Raw genomic sequence first — 15,384 nt, 5'->3', positions numbered from 1 at the left:
TCTTCTGACAGAATACATTCCCATTTCTCAATTTCAGCCTGTATTGGTAGGTTAACTCTGTTTATTTGAGAAGTTCAGACAACGAGTTCAGGGCCAAGCAATGAAAGATCTGAGCAATTTTGAAACTCATTAGTGACAAACAAGTTTTCTTGATCATATTTAGGTTTCTAGTGATTTGAACAAAACCCTAATCATCAGTATAAAACGTAATTTATATAAGTATAAATCTCAAATAATTTGGTTTGTTGAAGACAAGTATGCCGTTATTTTAATATATTCACCTGCCAGAGAGTATAAAACAGGTGAAAAAAAGATCCAATAAGTTTAATTAAGTGTACTATACTATACTTCTTTTAAACTAAAAATATGTACAAATCAGAGATATACTTAACTAAATTGTTATTAAATATACTTGAATTACACTGATAGTCTATTTGACCTATACTTGTACTTTTAATCTTTTGCTTGCAGTATATTTAATAAAAGCATAGTTGAGTACACTTGGCTTGTAGTTGTGTTTATATATATATATATATATATATATATTTTAATCTACTTTTTCCTCCCACACATATTGCTTCATGGAGGTAGTACTTCAGGTTATGTTTTACATAATATCTGATAACTTACATGCTTATATACTGTTTAGTTTAACAAATTAGCTTGCCTTACAAAGTTTTTATTATTATTAAGTAAATGTTCTTATTTAACTTCATATCCGAGCATAGGTAGAGAAAAACAATAGTGCTCCATGGCGTTATTCATTATTTCTCATGTATGGAAATCACAATTTTGTCATAAACGCTTTCTTCACAATTGAATTTCATACATGTAACACAAAATACACTTGTGCCAGACTTGTTTAGTTTTCTTTTTCAAATTAACACTCATTCACTTGACACACTTCTATACTGCATCATAATTTTAGATGTGTAGCCTATGGTAAAGGCTCACAAACAAGTCATGTCTTTAGAGAATTTTAGAGCATATGTTTAAACCTTAAAAACAGCAGCTGTTCGTGAACATTAGAAATCAAAAGGCATTGTTGCTCTCCCAGGGGTCCTGTAAGCGTGAGGGATTGTGGACACCTTGCACAGGCGTGTGCTGAGACCATAAGCCTCTTGTAATATTCTGATCACATGTGCTGTTCTGGAGGATCTAGAGGTTGAGACTCTCGTCGAAGGGGAAACGCTCGCTCAAAAAACCTCAGCCACATGGAAAACTCTGGAATAAGACCCATCACATGGAGAACGTGACCTGGGCCCCTGTGACAAATGAGGCAAAGAGTGAGATTTAGAAATACAAAAACTGTGGAGCGCTCTAGGGCAGTTTTCACATGCTGCCAGCTAGTTTATTTCTCATGTTTATAGATAACAGATGCTTGAAGTTCCATACGAGTAAAACAAAGCAGGTAAAACTATTTAGGGCAAGGGTCAAATATTTAGTGAAGGCTAACTGAAAGGCTGAACTGTGTTTTAATAACAGAGGTATTTCTCTTAAATACCAGTCACATGTATTTTATCATTTTGTATAAAATAAAATAAATAGCTGCACAAATATTAGAATATTATATGATTCAATTACCTTTTCTTTTTTTACGCTATTTCAACAACATAGTTTTGTTGTTTTAATAGATGTTTTGTTTTTCATAATTCATTTATTTTATTATTTGACATTGATGGAAAGCCATAAACTGAAACCATCAGGGTACTTCATTGTAAATATGTATATGTTGTATGATGGCAGTTGTGTTTAAAACATTATTTTATATTTCAAACTGTCAATAAACACAGCAACAGAAATTGACTCAAAAATAAACTTAATCTAAATAAATAAAAAAAATTGGTTTGTTCATTTTATTTTGTTTTTTGTTTTTAAATCAGTCATGCAGCATTATAAAAAAATAACACATTCCATAATAATGAAAGAATATTTTGACTTGATCAGCTGTCCATTTGAAAAACTGTTTAAACTACCTAAAAGGACAAATACATGCATACATACATACAGACATAGATCTGTGTAAAGGGTTTATCAATGATATTTAGACTAGGTTCTACTCTGCAGTTTGTGGTTTACCTAAACCTATCCCTGGTCAGCCATATAATAAATCTCTGACTGTCAGACATACAATACTCCGGCTGTGTTCAGAATACTTCCTGAAATACTGCAATGTACACTGTCTACTATCTTTTAAAAATAGTAAGTTAAAATCTATGCTTTACTCCCTCAGCTTTTTAATTCAGTGTGTGCATCCAGTTATCACACTGGGGGGAAAAAATATATATATTTTAAATTTTTGCAGAATAATATCTCAACATTTCAGTCCAAATAAAGGATTATGAAACATAAAAATAACAATTTCACAAGTTCAAGACCATTTTAAATGGCATGCATTGCACTGTGAGATACATTATCCCAGTAAGCAATGGCTTGTTTAGTCCTATTAATCAAATACATATGAACTGGAGTGTGATGAGTCACTGCCCTCATGCTATGTGCTTTAAATGAGCATTTGTTCTGTTAATACCAGTGTTTTGAGACTGAGACTCAAAGCTAATTTGGCAGATACAGTTTGCATATTACTATGATGTTTATCGGAGTGAAAATTCATTCTTCAGTGGTAAAACTCCATTAGAGCACAAAAGGTATGCAAAATCCATGTAGATGTGGCACAGGTCTCTGCTTCAATGCAAGTGGAAAAATGTTGTCTGCCAGGTGAAAATTGCACGTCTGGGACACAAGATCAACAAGCCACAATGTTTTAGCTTTTCAAATGGTCCAGGATGAGTTTGCATCAAAGTTAAATACTTACGATTATGAGTTTATATTCAAAACCCTAACTTTAAGTATGAGCAATAGTAAAAGTAATGTATGTGTATATATAATATAGCTAAATGCATAACAACATCTGATCTCTGAGACTCGTATCAGTGAATTCTCTACTCAAATTGTCCATGTCAGGCAACTCTTGCATAGAACAGAACAGTAATGGGCCGTCCCATGCCACTGGTGCATCCATGCGTGCATAAGATCAATGCATGTCTTAATGCTCTCCTTAATTGTTCATTAACTATAAAACAGCCCGAACATAACATGAGAAAGTTTCCACACATGAGACGGATCATCAGCACTGATCATAGCTTCTTTTGCCAAATGCAATTTTCTGTACAGCCATGAAACACTCCCTAACTGATGTCAGAAGGGCACACTTGTTTTAGGTTCCAGAAACTAAGACAAACACAGTTAGAGTTGTGTGTCCTATAGAACATGGTCATGTGTTCTGGACAGGTCAAACTACTATTCAAACAAAAGACCTTACCACAGTAACTAACATGTGCTTATTTAACAACTTCTTTTTAACTGAGATTAACTCTTTCCCCACCAGCACCACCATTTTGGATCATTTTCAAATAAGTTTAATGGTGCCCAGAATGTTTTTTGTATTAATATCTGAACATGCAATATGTCAGAACAAAGAACAGAGCCTCTGCTTTAAATATTAATGTTTCATTCTTGCTTCATCTTTTTTTTTTTTTTTTCAACAGTTTAATATGGGTCTGTTTCATAAGAAATCAACTTTTTGAACAAATAGCTGAGAAAATCATGTTTTTAAAAAGACAACGTCTGGCAGAAAGATAGATGCAAAAGATTGCTTCCATCAGCACACACAAAGCTTCACAGTCCTTAACCACTTCCTGCATTCAGCGATGTTAGGCCGTTTTGATTCATATGTTGTTTAATATCTGGTGTTCAATGCTCTTTCAGAAAATGCATATACTGTACTTTCTTCCGTACATTAGTGAAAGCATGGAAAGCTGGAAACTTCCATCAATGGCGGGGAAGGAGTTAATGATCCATAACAAGACTTCATGAATGAGAACCGGACGTGACCTCTCGAATCCTCTCAACATCACACAACCCATCCACATACCACCGAGGCTGAGTGTGTGAAGGTGAATCCAAGAGTGTGAACTGGCAGGCTACTTCTGAAATTCTTCTTGCCCCAACCTGAAGATCATTCAGGGACAGAGTCTGTTTGATGGCTTAGTCTCCGGCAGAATGGATCTTTATTTTGACCCCTGTTGAAGATCATCTCTCGAAGGGTTTAGTAAGGACACTCGAACACATTAGGAACTCAGAATGCTTAGACAACCTTATCTATTTTAAAATACCATTACAGATATATACAGCACTTCCCACATTAACTGCAACCGTAACATTTTCATGACATCAGTTAATGTTCAGAATATTATATATAAATATATAATATTCAGGGTAAAATACAAATTATGCAACATTTTAAAAATTCAAGGATAACAGAAGCGAGTCTCTTCACCCAGACGATACATCAGTCATTTCAGTGTGAAGTTTAACGTTCACACGTCAGTGAAATTTGAAGAAGCAAAGTCTCCAAAGTTTGATATTTATATATTATCTGGGACAATATACCCTTAGTGACTTAATGCTGATCAACCAACTTGATTGTTCAGATTAAGTAATGACATAGCTAAGGTACATTTTGAAGGCACTGTAAAGACATGTAAAAGTCAAGAGGAGGATCTTGAACTCAATTCCATGGGACACATGAAGAGATTTAATGTGATTCCTCAGTCGAGTACGAGTCAGCATTCATGCAGCTGCGTTGAACTCTTTATAAACCAGCCAAAACACATCTGCTGTAGTGAAGTCTTGCATAAAATGTGTGAATGACTTTATCGCTTTCAGTAAGGGAGAGAATTTTGCATACTTCAGAGATGTCACAGATGATAATACACTGTTTTATTAACAGTGCTAAGGGTTTCTTAAGACTGAAGTTGCTGTCAAATACGATTCCTAAATTCTTGATGTGACATTGGGCTTCAGAGATGATTAAGCTGTGTAACTTTCTAGGACAACAGCTACTGTATGTTCAGCGCAGAACTAAATAGCTGCGTTTCCGTTACCCTTCAAATTACACAAATTGAAATTTTGAATTGAAAATATGACCAACGGAAACGGAAATCTCCAATATATCGCAAAAAAGTTTTTACGCTTGCACGAGGCAGGTTTTGAAGCAAATCGGAAAAGGAATACTTTGCAAAACTGCAATGGAGACATTTACAGGTTTTTACAGGTCACCTGGCGTACGTAAGAGTCATATGATCATTCTTTAATGTAGTATAACCTCCAAGAAACACCTCATAAGAAGGTTTAATGTGTTTATTCCAGCTTTGCTGCAGCACGTTTCAGAAGCGGCTCTCCACGCTGCTTCACTAAAGATACATGTCGACGTCTCCTTCGATTATAAATAATGGCTAGTGTGGTGGCTGCTTTATACATAAACCTACCGACATCCATCACCATGACTTATCACGAGTAGTGATGTGTCGTTCTTGAATGATTCGTTCATTTTGAACGAATCTTTAATGTGACTCGGGAAGAACGAGTCGTCTCGGGGGTTATTCGTTCAGTCGCGCATGTGCAATATTAGTGTACTACTGTTCTGCTAGTAGTAATTCACCTGTGTCAGTCAATGCCGTCTGAGCCGGAAAGAGAATTGATGAGTTCATCTTTCGGATCTATCGGGTTTTTGACTCGTTCCTTAATCACATGACATAATATGTAATTATGTCCTTTTTGAGCAATCTTCTTGTAGATATATTAGACCAAAATGTCAAGTTTGGCTAGGAAAAGCAATTATTATACCAGCAAACTCACATTTGGATTAAAAATGAACAAACTAGGCTATAAATACTTTGTATTGTAGGCTTGGATTATTATATAATTATATAGCCTAGTGTTTATTTACTGATAGACAGTCAAAAAAATCAAAATAATGATAATTATATCAACTAATGAAAGCATATACTGTATATGTAAAAATTTAAATGCAAATAAGGATCCAGAATTTGACCTTGGGGGACTCAAGATATACAAGATATCACATGAAATGTTTAAGTATGTTTACCTAATGAGACATAAACCAATAATCGGATCTAAATCAGTATAAACTGGACCTCATAGGTCAGTTCTCTTTTGCAGTCGGTCAGGGAATATCTTATAACCCTCTGAGTTTTAAATTAAATTAAGGAGCAGAGTGCAAGTCATATTTGTAATTTGGTAAAAAATAAATACATAAAAAAATACTCTTTTTGATTAATGATTCTTACTGTTCAAGCTAATTTATTTTTTAGGTTCTGCATCCTAGAACAAAAGCCACAGTCATTGTAAATGATCAGGTACTACAAGGGTGAAGTGAGAGTTAAAGAAATAGCAATAACAGATCTGAGACAGATCAGGTTGAAATAATCCACCTGTTAAATTAAGCATTACTGATCTGAAGCAGATTTAACACTTCTTGTAAAGACTACATCTGAAACTCTGCTGGAGGGACAAAATCATTCATTCTGCTTTTAAATAGTATAGATATTGAGCTCCTGGATGCACAATGAGACAGCCAACCAAGCAGGTTTATACATTATTAAGCATTTTATGGAATGTAAGCTCTAAATCTAAACACAAAGCTGATATTTTATGCTCAGTTCATTTGTCCAGCTGTCAGATGTTAAACAACAGACTCTTCTGATCTCAGCACAGCAGGTCAGAGCTCCACTGTGAGATCAGAGCGCAGACCTTCATCTCTCTCACATGAGACAGATCTAAATGACTTCTGCACACAGATGTTACAGCCACAGGCTGCTCACAACTCTGGGATGATGGGAGGTTGAGTTGTGGCTACAGTGAAAGGTATTGTGTCTAAGAGGTCATTTCTTTTTCTTTTAACACTTGATTTTATATTAGTTGATCATCGCTGTTCATTTGCCAAACAGAACAGATGTTTCTTTTAGGTCCACAATCAAGGTATTCTGGTTAGAATAACACATTATATTTCTCTCTTCTTCTTCTTCTTCCTCTTCCTCTATTCATTTTTTTTTTTTTTTTTTTTTTTTTTAGAGAATTATTGGGAATGCATCTCATAAATCACCAAAATAAGTCATATTTTCTGGCAATCTTTATCAATTTACACAGTTTGTCGATTTTCTAATTGTACAGTCCACAATCACACAATGTACACTTGACCAATTGCAATTTGCCATTTTATTATTATTATTATTATTATTATTATTATTATTATTGATAAATCAGGAAGTCTGAGTTAAAAGAAAAATGGTCAAGCCTTACTGTATATGTTTCTGCTTTCCTCAATATTGACTATATTGATCTCAAACATACCTCATCTAATTTCATTTCTCCAGTAGATACAAGAAAGATATTCCCAGACCAAACAAACATGTTGCATGCTTTAATATTTACACCTCTGATATTTGATGATAAAAGGATGATAATTATTTAATTCCTAAAGGCATATCACTGTCCTCATCTCACCGAAGCTCAGGACTGGCGGTACAAAGCTGTCTATTGTGATGTAGTTGTCCACAGAGGACGGTCACAGCAGCTGCAGCGGGCACAACGACACACTTCACTGCTGGTCATAGCCACTTCACAAAGGACACAGTGAAATCCAGCCACGTAAATAAATAAACCTCTTTCATGGGCCAGATCTTCAATGATCTGAGGCATCTGCACTGAGGGATCCACAAACAGAGCACGTTTCCACACACATCCTAATTAAGTGTGATTTAGGTGACATTTCTATTTAAAGTCTATAATCATCTGTATTCACTATCATGCTGTTCTAAACTTCTCTTTTCCATGACACACACACACACACAAAACATATTCAAAGAATGTCTGAGCTGCTTTTTTCTTTATAATGAAAGCATGAAAAAGTATAATATGTACCTAAACACTGTGCATGAACATACATTGCCTCTTTTATGACATTAATGGCATCAACACTCTAGAAAATAAAGATTATTTAATGGAATTCATGGTTTAATAAAGGTCCTTTAATAGTCATGGAAACTTTTCATTTTACAAAAGGTTCTTTATAGTGGAAATGTTCTTCAGTTTTGCGATGCAAAAGTCATAGTTAATAGTGAGAATTGCTTCCAAACTAAAGTGTGACCAAAGTGGTTGTTTGGCATTACTGTGAAAAGTGCAATTAGTTGATTTATTTAAAGTGCCACTGTTTCTCACTAATGAATGACACATTTGAGTTTATGCTTTTGGGAATCAGATTTGAGGGCTATGGAGAAGAGCAATATTTCCAGTGAATTACAATTTAAAACTCCTTGTGTGGCTCCCAAAGACCTGGAATGTAGCACACAAGTTGTACGTACTATTTTTATGGTGTCTTGTTGTCCTTGTAGCTTAACAGTAACTGGTCAGTGAATAGGTTCATTGTATGCAAAAGAGCTGAGATTCTTCAAAACATCTTATGTGTTGAATGGAGGAAGAAAATCATACTGGTTTGTAAAATAAAATGTTGAGTAAATGATGACAGAACGCTCATTCCTTTCAAAGCAGTGGAAAATTTTACTAAAGCAGCGAGTAAGGCGTCACATCAGCTCAAAGTATTAAGAAAAACTGTCTAACTTTAATGCAAAGAGCATAAAGGAGTCAACACCCAGTAACGCAGCAAAAATAGAGAACGATGAAGATTAGGTTGTCAGTTGTCTATGTGTGTTGAGAGAGAGAAAGCGAGAGAACTTTCGAGCTGAGAAAAGCAGGTCATTAAAAAACAGCAGTTTTCCTCCATTCCTCTGGACGGGGTTTTAATGACTTCCAGACTGAAGGTCTCTCCTCTCCTCCTCTTATGGAGCGGATTCAGTCTCTGCTCTTACCCAACACTTCTGCAAACCACACCACCTCTTTAGAGAAAGATAAATTATTTCAGAGCATGTAATTGGTTGAGACGAAGAAGTACAAACATTCCTTAACTCTTAATGCTGCTTCATGAACTGCACCATTGTTTTCCAGGGCCAGATTTCAAGTAGCGAGTTAATTCTAATTACATCTGTCCCCTTCCCCCTCTTGCCCAATGATAAACTGACAGCACACTATTTCCTTAACGCATTTCTATTACGCCAGAAAGGGTGTGAATGGAAAGATACTTCACACTCCCAGACATCACACAATAAGAGTCGAAAATCTTCGCCCCAACCTGTGATTAAAGGCTGCTGTCAAACTAAATGTAAATGGGTTTTTGGTTAAACGCCTGAAATGAAGTCTGTGCTTCACACGAAAAGGTAAACTCATCTACTCACTAGTCAACTTTCACAGCCTCGTGTTTGTAATGGGATTCTTGCAAACTATTCTACTCAAACTTTCAGAGAAAGTGTTTTTTTAAATAAAGACTGAAAGAGTTGTTGGAAGCTTAATGGTGGTGACGTTGGAGTCATGTGACAACAGTTTCTTTACAGTCTAAGTTAAGCTTTGTATTTAGGCTTCAAAACTCACGTTCATTTGTGAAGATTGCCATAATGAGCAAAACGTGTAAGAATCACAGACTTTTGTTAATGGGTTGTTGCTTAGAAAACCAGGGTGGCACAAACTTATAGGTTTCCCTCATACACCACCATTGCACGCCTCATTAGCCGCTTTTCCACTGTTGGGCTAGTGCGAGCCAATGCTTTTAACAGGCCAGGCAGGGCTAATAGCCTCGGACCTGTAGCACCGAGGCCAAAATAGAGCTGAGTTTCCACCGTCGAGCCTGAAGCTCCGCTGCACTTCACTAAAGCCTGCCCTCTACACTCCTCTCTGGAACTACATCATGTAACCCCATCATTTCACCAACAAAGAGAAGTTATCAGAAAACGAATAAGAAATAATTCACAGGAACTAGTGTGATCACAAAAGGAACGCGATAAAAGCAGCTGTTTGTTTGCATGCTTTATTAAATATTTAAATCCAAAAGCATCAATGTTTTACTATAATAAGTCACACATTGATCATAATGAATTTATTTATCAGGACTGCAACTTAGCATAGCATAGAAATAAGGCATAGTCTGCATATTCAGTCGATTCTGTTTCTGTTTATTTGAAGTCACAAAAGCCTGTATAGTCTATATCACATTTAAAAAGAATGATCATTTCTATATTTTTATAAAAGCTCCCGAACAAAAAACATTATTATATTTTTATGACATATACACAGAGCTAAACTCTCGAAACGAGACTTATGACATATAAAATATGTCTTACTAAATAAATACACAATTTTGATAGAGATAGGAAGCTAACGTCTGATTTCTTCAAGCCGTTGCATTTACCATGTAATGAATGCCTAGCGTGCATAGTCTTTTGCATCGCTTAGAAATATTTCTGCCTTGTATTGTGAATATAATCCACATCGGAACAAGTTATTTCAAACACTCGCTGCTGACTGAAAGTGAATTTTGAGCTCAACTTATTTTAAGAAGTCTTGGTGTTATGGCTGTTAGCTTTCTGAAATGATCCACGGCACTGAAGCTCTCCAGACGCGGAGAAACTCCAACTTTGTTCAAAACCACTCCTCTAGCCACAGCTGGCCCACATTTGCCCAAGGGTTTTTGTCGGGCCAAAAAACCCTGGCCGTTGCCCCCGATGAAGCACCGACAAGGCACGATCAAGCACCGGAAGTGACAGTGGAAATGTGACTGGCCCTGGCATGCACTAGCATGCCCGCTTTTGGCACAACAGTGGAAACTATGCAGCTATTATGGGGCAAAAACCATGTTTCTAAAACTGAACATTATCAAACAATACAAATATCTAATCAACCACCAGACAGCATTCTGTAAGCAAATAAGTGAGTGAAAGAGTTTACACATTGTTTTGCACTTGTTCTTTAGGATGAATTAATGACGCATGTATAAAATATACCTTTTGTGCATGTTCAATTGGGTAATGACACCTTATATGGTATTCTCTATTAACACACTGAAAATATGATCTGACTCTCAGTGTCAGTATCTAATATATACACCGATCAGGCATTATGGCCACTGACAGGTAAATTGAATAAGTAGGTAAGTAAGCTTTATTTCTATAGCACTTTCACAGACAAAAAAGTCAACAAAGTGCTTCACAAAATTAAATTAAAATATACACTTAACAGATATACTCATGCACATAACATACAAATATACACAAATACACAAAAACATACAAAACCATATTGCTAATTAAATGCTTGTCCAAAAAGATGCATCTTAAGGCATTTTTTAAAAGCTTCCACTGAATCCAAAGCTCTCAAGGCTAATGGAAGGGAGTTCCAGAGGCTTGGAGCCACCACACAGAAGGCTCGGTCACCTCTTGTTTTAAAACGTGTTCTAGGAACAGTTAAAAGGTCTTGACCAGAAGACCTCAAAGAGCGACTAGAAGTGTATTCGAATAACACTGATTATCTCTTCATCACGTCACCTGTTAGTGGGTAGGATATCTTAGACAGCAAGTGAACAGTATGTCCTGAACGAAGCAGGAAAAATTGGCAAACTTATGGATTTGCTTGAGTTTGTCAAGGGCCCAATTGTGATGGCTAGACAGCTGGGTCAAAGTGTCTCCAAAACTGCAGCTCTTGGGGTGTTCCCAGTCTGCAGTGGTCAGTATCTATCAAAATTTGTCCAAGGAAGGAACGGTGGTGAACCGGCGACAAGGGCCATGGGTGGCCAAGACTCATTGATGCATGTGGGGAGCAAAGGCTGGCCTGTGTGTTCCAATCAAACAGATGGCTACTGTAGGTCAAATTGCTCAAGAAGATAATGCTGATAATGGTAGAAAGGTGTCAGAATACACATTGTTCAAATGTTGTTTTGTATGGGGCTGCATAGCCACAGACCAATCACATGGCACCAGGATGCACTATGGTAAGAAGACAAGCTGGCGGAGGCAGTGTGATGGGCAATGATCTGCTGGGAAACCTTGTGTCCTGCCATCCATTCGGATGCTACTTTGACACATACCACCTAACTAAGCATTGTTGCAGATCATGTACACCCTTTCATGGAAACAGTATTCCCTGGTGACTGTGGCTTATTTCAGCAGGATAATGCATCCTGCCTCCAATTTACCCAGATCTCAATCCAATCGAGCATCTGTGGGATGTGAACAAACTGTTGTGGGATGTGAACAAACTAAACAAACAATTCCGATCCATGGAGGCCCAACCTTGCAACTTACAGGACTTAAAAGTTCTGCTGCTAATGTGGAAGATTTTTATTGGTGGGATTTTGCTCAATCAAGTATGATCAAGATGAATCTAGTCATACTTATACATACGTGTTTTATTCCATTAGAATCATATAGCCTTTGTGTGAAAGGAATGTGCCTATGTCTGCAAAAAACATCCTGACCACCACTTTTCTTTACCATAGCAAGTCTCAGGAAACATCTGGAAAAACATGCAATGGGTCTCTTCTCTTTACCATAGCGTCTCCCTAGGGAGGGATCAAAATTGCAAGCCTAAGGGAAAGTTTGACTGTTTGGAAACGCCCTGTATAGGGCATATATAATGAGATGCAACCTAGCATTTAGACAGAACTTCTTGCAACAAGCTCTCGACTTTGTTTTGCTTAAAATAAAGTCCTTTCTTCTGAGAGAAAAATCCCTGACTGAGTTTGATCCTTGGGAGAACCGGCAAAATACACCACAGATTTGGCGACCACGAAGGGACTGGAAAGGAGCAGAGTGGACGACTGCTCTTGAGCTGACTGATGAGCAACACACACACAGTGGTGGCCACCATAGAATAAGGTAAGCATTTTTGCTTATATAATTAGTGTGTGTTGTTGACTGGTCAGCTCTGAGTGGTAAGGACACTTAAAATCTGCTCTTCCAAATTTAGAAAAATAATATGATATCTAAATTGAAAAAGGGGTTTTACTCCAGAAGAAATAACTGCATGCACATATTTGGGTTATTAATGGGAAGGCCTTGAAAGGCAACCTCGATTTAAGACAAATATGGTGTAGGCAGAAAGACATGGCATGCTGTGGTCTGTGTTTATTGGATAGCTGTGCCAGGTAGGACAGTGATAAACGGATAAGCAGATTAGTTAAGGAATCGCGAGGAAAAGTCCCATGGATACCGCTTTGAGAATGTATAAGTGAAATTCTCGAAGGACTGAATAGATGGGCCCTTAAGGACGCTCTAGGTAGAGCGAGCTCTAGGAAGAGCTGTGTTTTGTTGTGTGAATGTATCTGTGTCCGGACTGAATGAATGTGTGAACAAAGAAATTCCGTGTTGGGTGGGTAAAAGTTGCGCACCATTCTTGGACCGTCACTTCAGGGTGGCTGGGTGGAGTTGGACGCAGCTAGTATCCACTTGAGAGGGATGAATGTATTATGAGCCTTGATAATAAAAGGACAATTAATGTGTGATTATCCCTTAGATAAAGGGAAAAAGTATGCAAGAATAAGCACTCTGGCTCAATAAAGAGTGCAGAAAGTGTGAATGGGTTTAGGAAAATAGCATCAATAAAGTTTGAACCAAGATCTATAATAGATTTTTGCATTTAGGATGTTTGTGTGAAAGGGGAGAAAATTTTCTGAGCCCAGTGTAGTGGGAGTGAGAACAAAGGAGGACGTTTCCACAGTAAAGTTGTATTACATGGGGGGAGCAAGAGGTGCTCTCCCCTCCTGGACCATCACTTGGGAGTGATCAGGTTACAGAGACTGGTGTTGAGAAAGGAATGCAGGAGCCCTAAAACAATAAAGTCAACTGTATGAAGGTTGTTTTAGAGAAAAATAAATACAAATGTTCCAAGAAATGGACTAATATAGAAATGGCAGATATGGTGGAATATAGAAATAATAATAAATTAATTAAAATAAGATATGCATTTATTATTGAACAACTTTTATTAAAAGATGAATTTAAAAGATGCACGTGCTTAAAACTTTTTTAATACGTGAAGACATCTAAAATTTGTTTCTTGTTATCCCTGGGACAGTATGAAAGTTAATCCATTACAGAGTTTCAGAGATTGGGCTTGTGTAAATGTCAAAAATAAAAGAAATAACTTGTGCAATGTGGAATGAAAGCAAGATTGGGTGACCAAGTTAATAGACATTTGGATTCAAAAGCTATAGGCATTTTTCAATAGGAAGGGAACTAGTTGCTTAAATAATTAAATTTAATTATTTTATTTACAATAACAGGAATTATTTTATGTTGGTTAGGAAACATTAATTCACAAATACCAGATTATTCTGAATCATGTATGCAAATATAGAAGAAATAAATATGATTGAAGTCTTTATTTTACCATATGCATGTCATGCTGATATAAAAGGAAGGTTTATTTTATTTTATTGCAGTATATTTAGATAATAAAGGTAGCTGATTTCTGCATTTTGCAAAGAAGAAAAATGCTTGCTATTTTCCTGCAATGAAGAACTTGCTTAACTAACAAAGAATAAGAGAACTGCTGTTTTCAACCAGATGATTTAGTTTTTATTAAGGGACCACTGAAAGAAGAGGTTGAAAAGTGAAAATTAGAAAAAGAGCTGACTGCTCAGAAACAATTTGGTCAGAAGTTACATAGGTACATTTGATTAATGCAGTCTCCGAGTGTTAAACTTTCAGATGACTTCCGGAACAGTGCCTTGACAAAGGAAAGCAATGAACTGGAGTCTGTCGAGGAATGGCAAAGCAGCAAACAGCTGAAGAGAGAAGAAGAGGGAGGGGCTGATGGACGTTATACCCTCCTGAAAGAGAAGAACACACTTCAGCATGGAGAAAGACAGAATTAAAGCAGGAAAAGGTGAATCTTTCACTTGAGTCTTTTCCTGAGGGTTAAAAGAACATTATGAAATGCAAAACTCTGGCAGAAAGCAACCAGAAGCCAGACTGAGAAGAAGCAGAAAAACAACGGAGACCGTACACCACAACATCAGGTCTTTGAGTGCCATCACAGACTGACAACCCAGTACAACAGCCCAGGCTGAGGATGTCATCAGAAGGACTTCCATCCCTTCAGTGCACAGGTCCTGCAGATTCAATGAACACACAGAGACTGCTTCAAATGTTAATTATTTTATTTGATTATTTTATTTACTATGTTTTAATCTTGATTATTCACTGGTCTCACAGCACTTCCTTAAATTCTGTGTTTTAACTAACTTTCTCAATCTGCTTTTCAATAGGTTCCAGTCCAGCCTCGTGTCTTAAAGAAAAAATAATAACTTTGACAGACAGAAGTGAGTACTTGACTCACCAATCAGATAAACATGGAGCTGGATTTGGCATAGTAAGACAGTTTCATTAAACAACTAGGGGAAAATGCACAACTAAATACTTGACAACAATGCTGAGCGCTTTGGGAAAGAAGAGAATAAATAAATAAATAAAAAAGGGTATCCTGATGAACAATAGGAAAAATTTATATGGTTGAAAAAATATAAATATTGGTCACTCCATTTTGTTTTAAGGTAATTTTCTAAGGTAAAACTGAATAAAATAATAATGAATAAAAGATTATTCCAAAGATCCAAAATCATGAAATCACATATACTGT

General features: G+C 36.6%; 1 protein-coding gene across 7 annotated transcripts in view; it reads right to left on the bottom strand.

Moving 5' to 3' along the window:
• Nucleotides 1-15,384, bottom strand: part of LOC113054967 (low-density lipoprotein receptor-related protein 1-like) — a 181,190-nt gene that overhangs the window by 143,709 nt on the left and 22,097 nt on the right. The gene's annotated exons all lie outside the window — the stretch shown is intronic.

The sequence above is a fragment of the Carassius auratus genome, chromosome 36, assembly GCF_003368295.1.
Source record: "Carassius auratus strain Wakin chromosome 36, ASM336829v1, whole genome shotgun sequence".
In the NCBI taxonomy this organism is placed as follows: Eukaryota; Metazoa; Chordata; class Actinopteri; order Cypriniformes; family Cyprinidae; genus Carassius; species Carassius auratus.
This window is presented reverse-complemented; position numbering and strand designations above follow the sequence as displayed.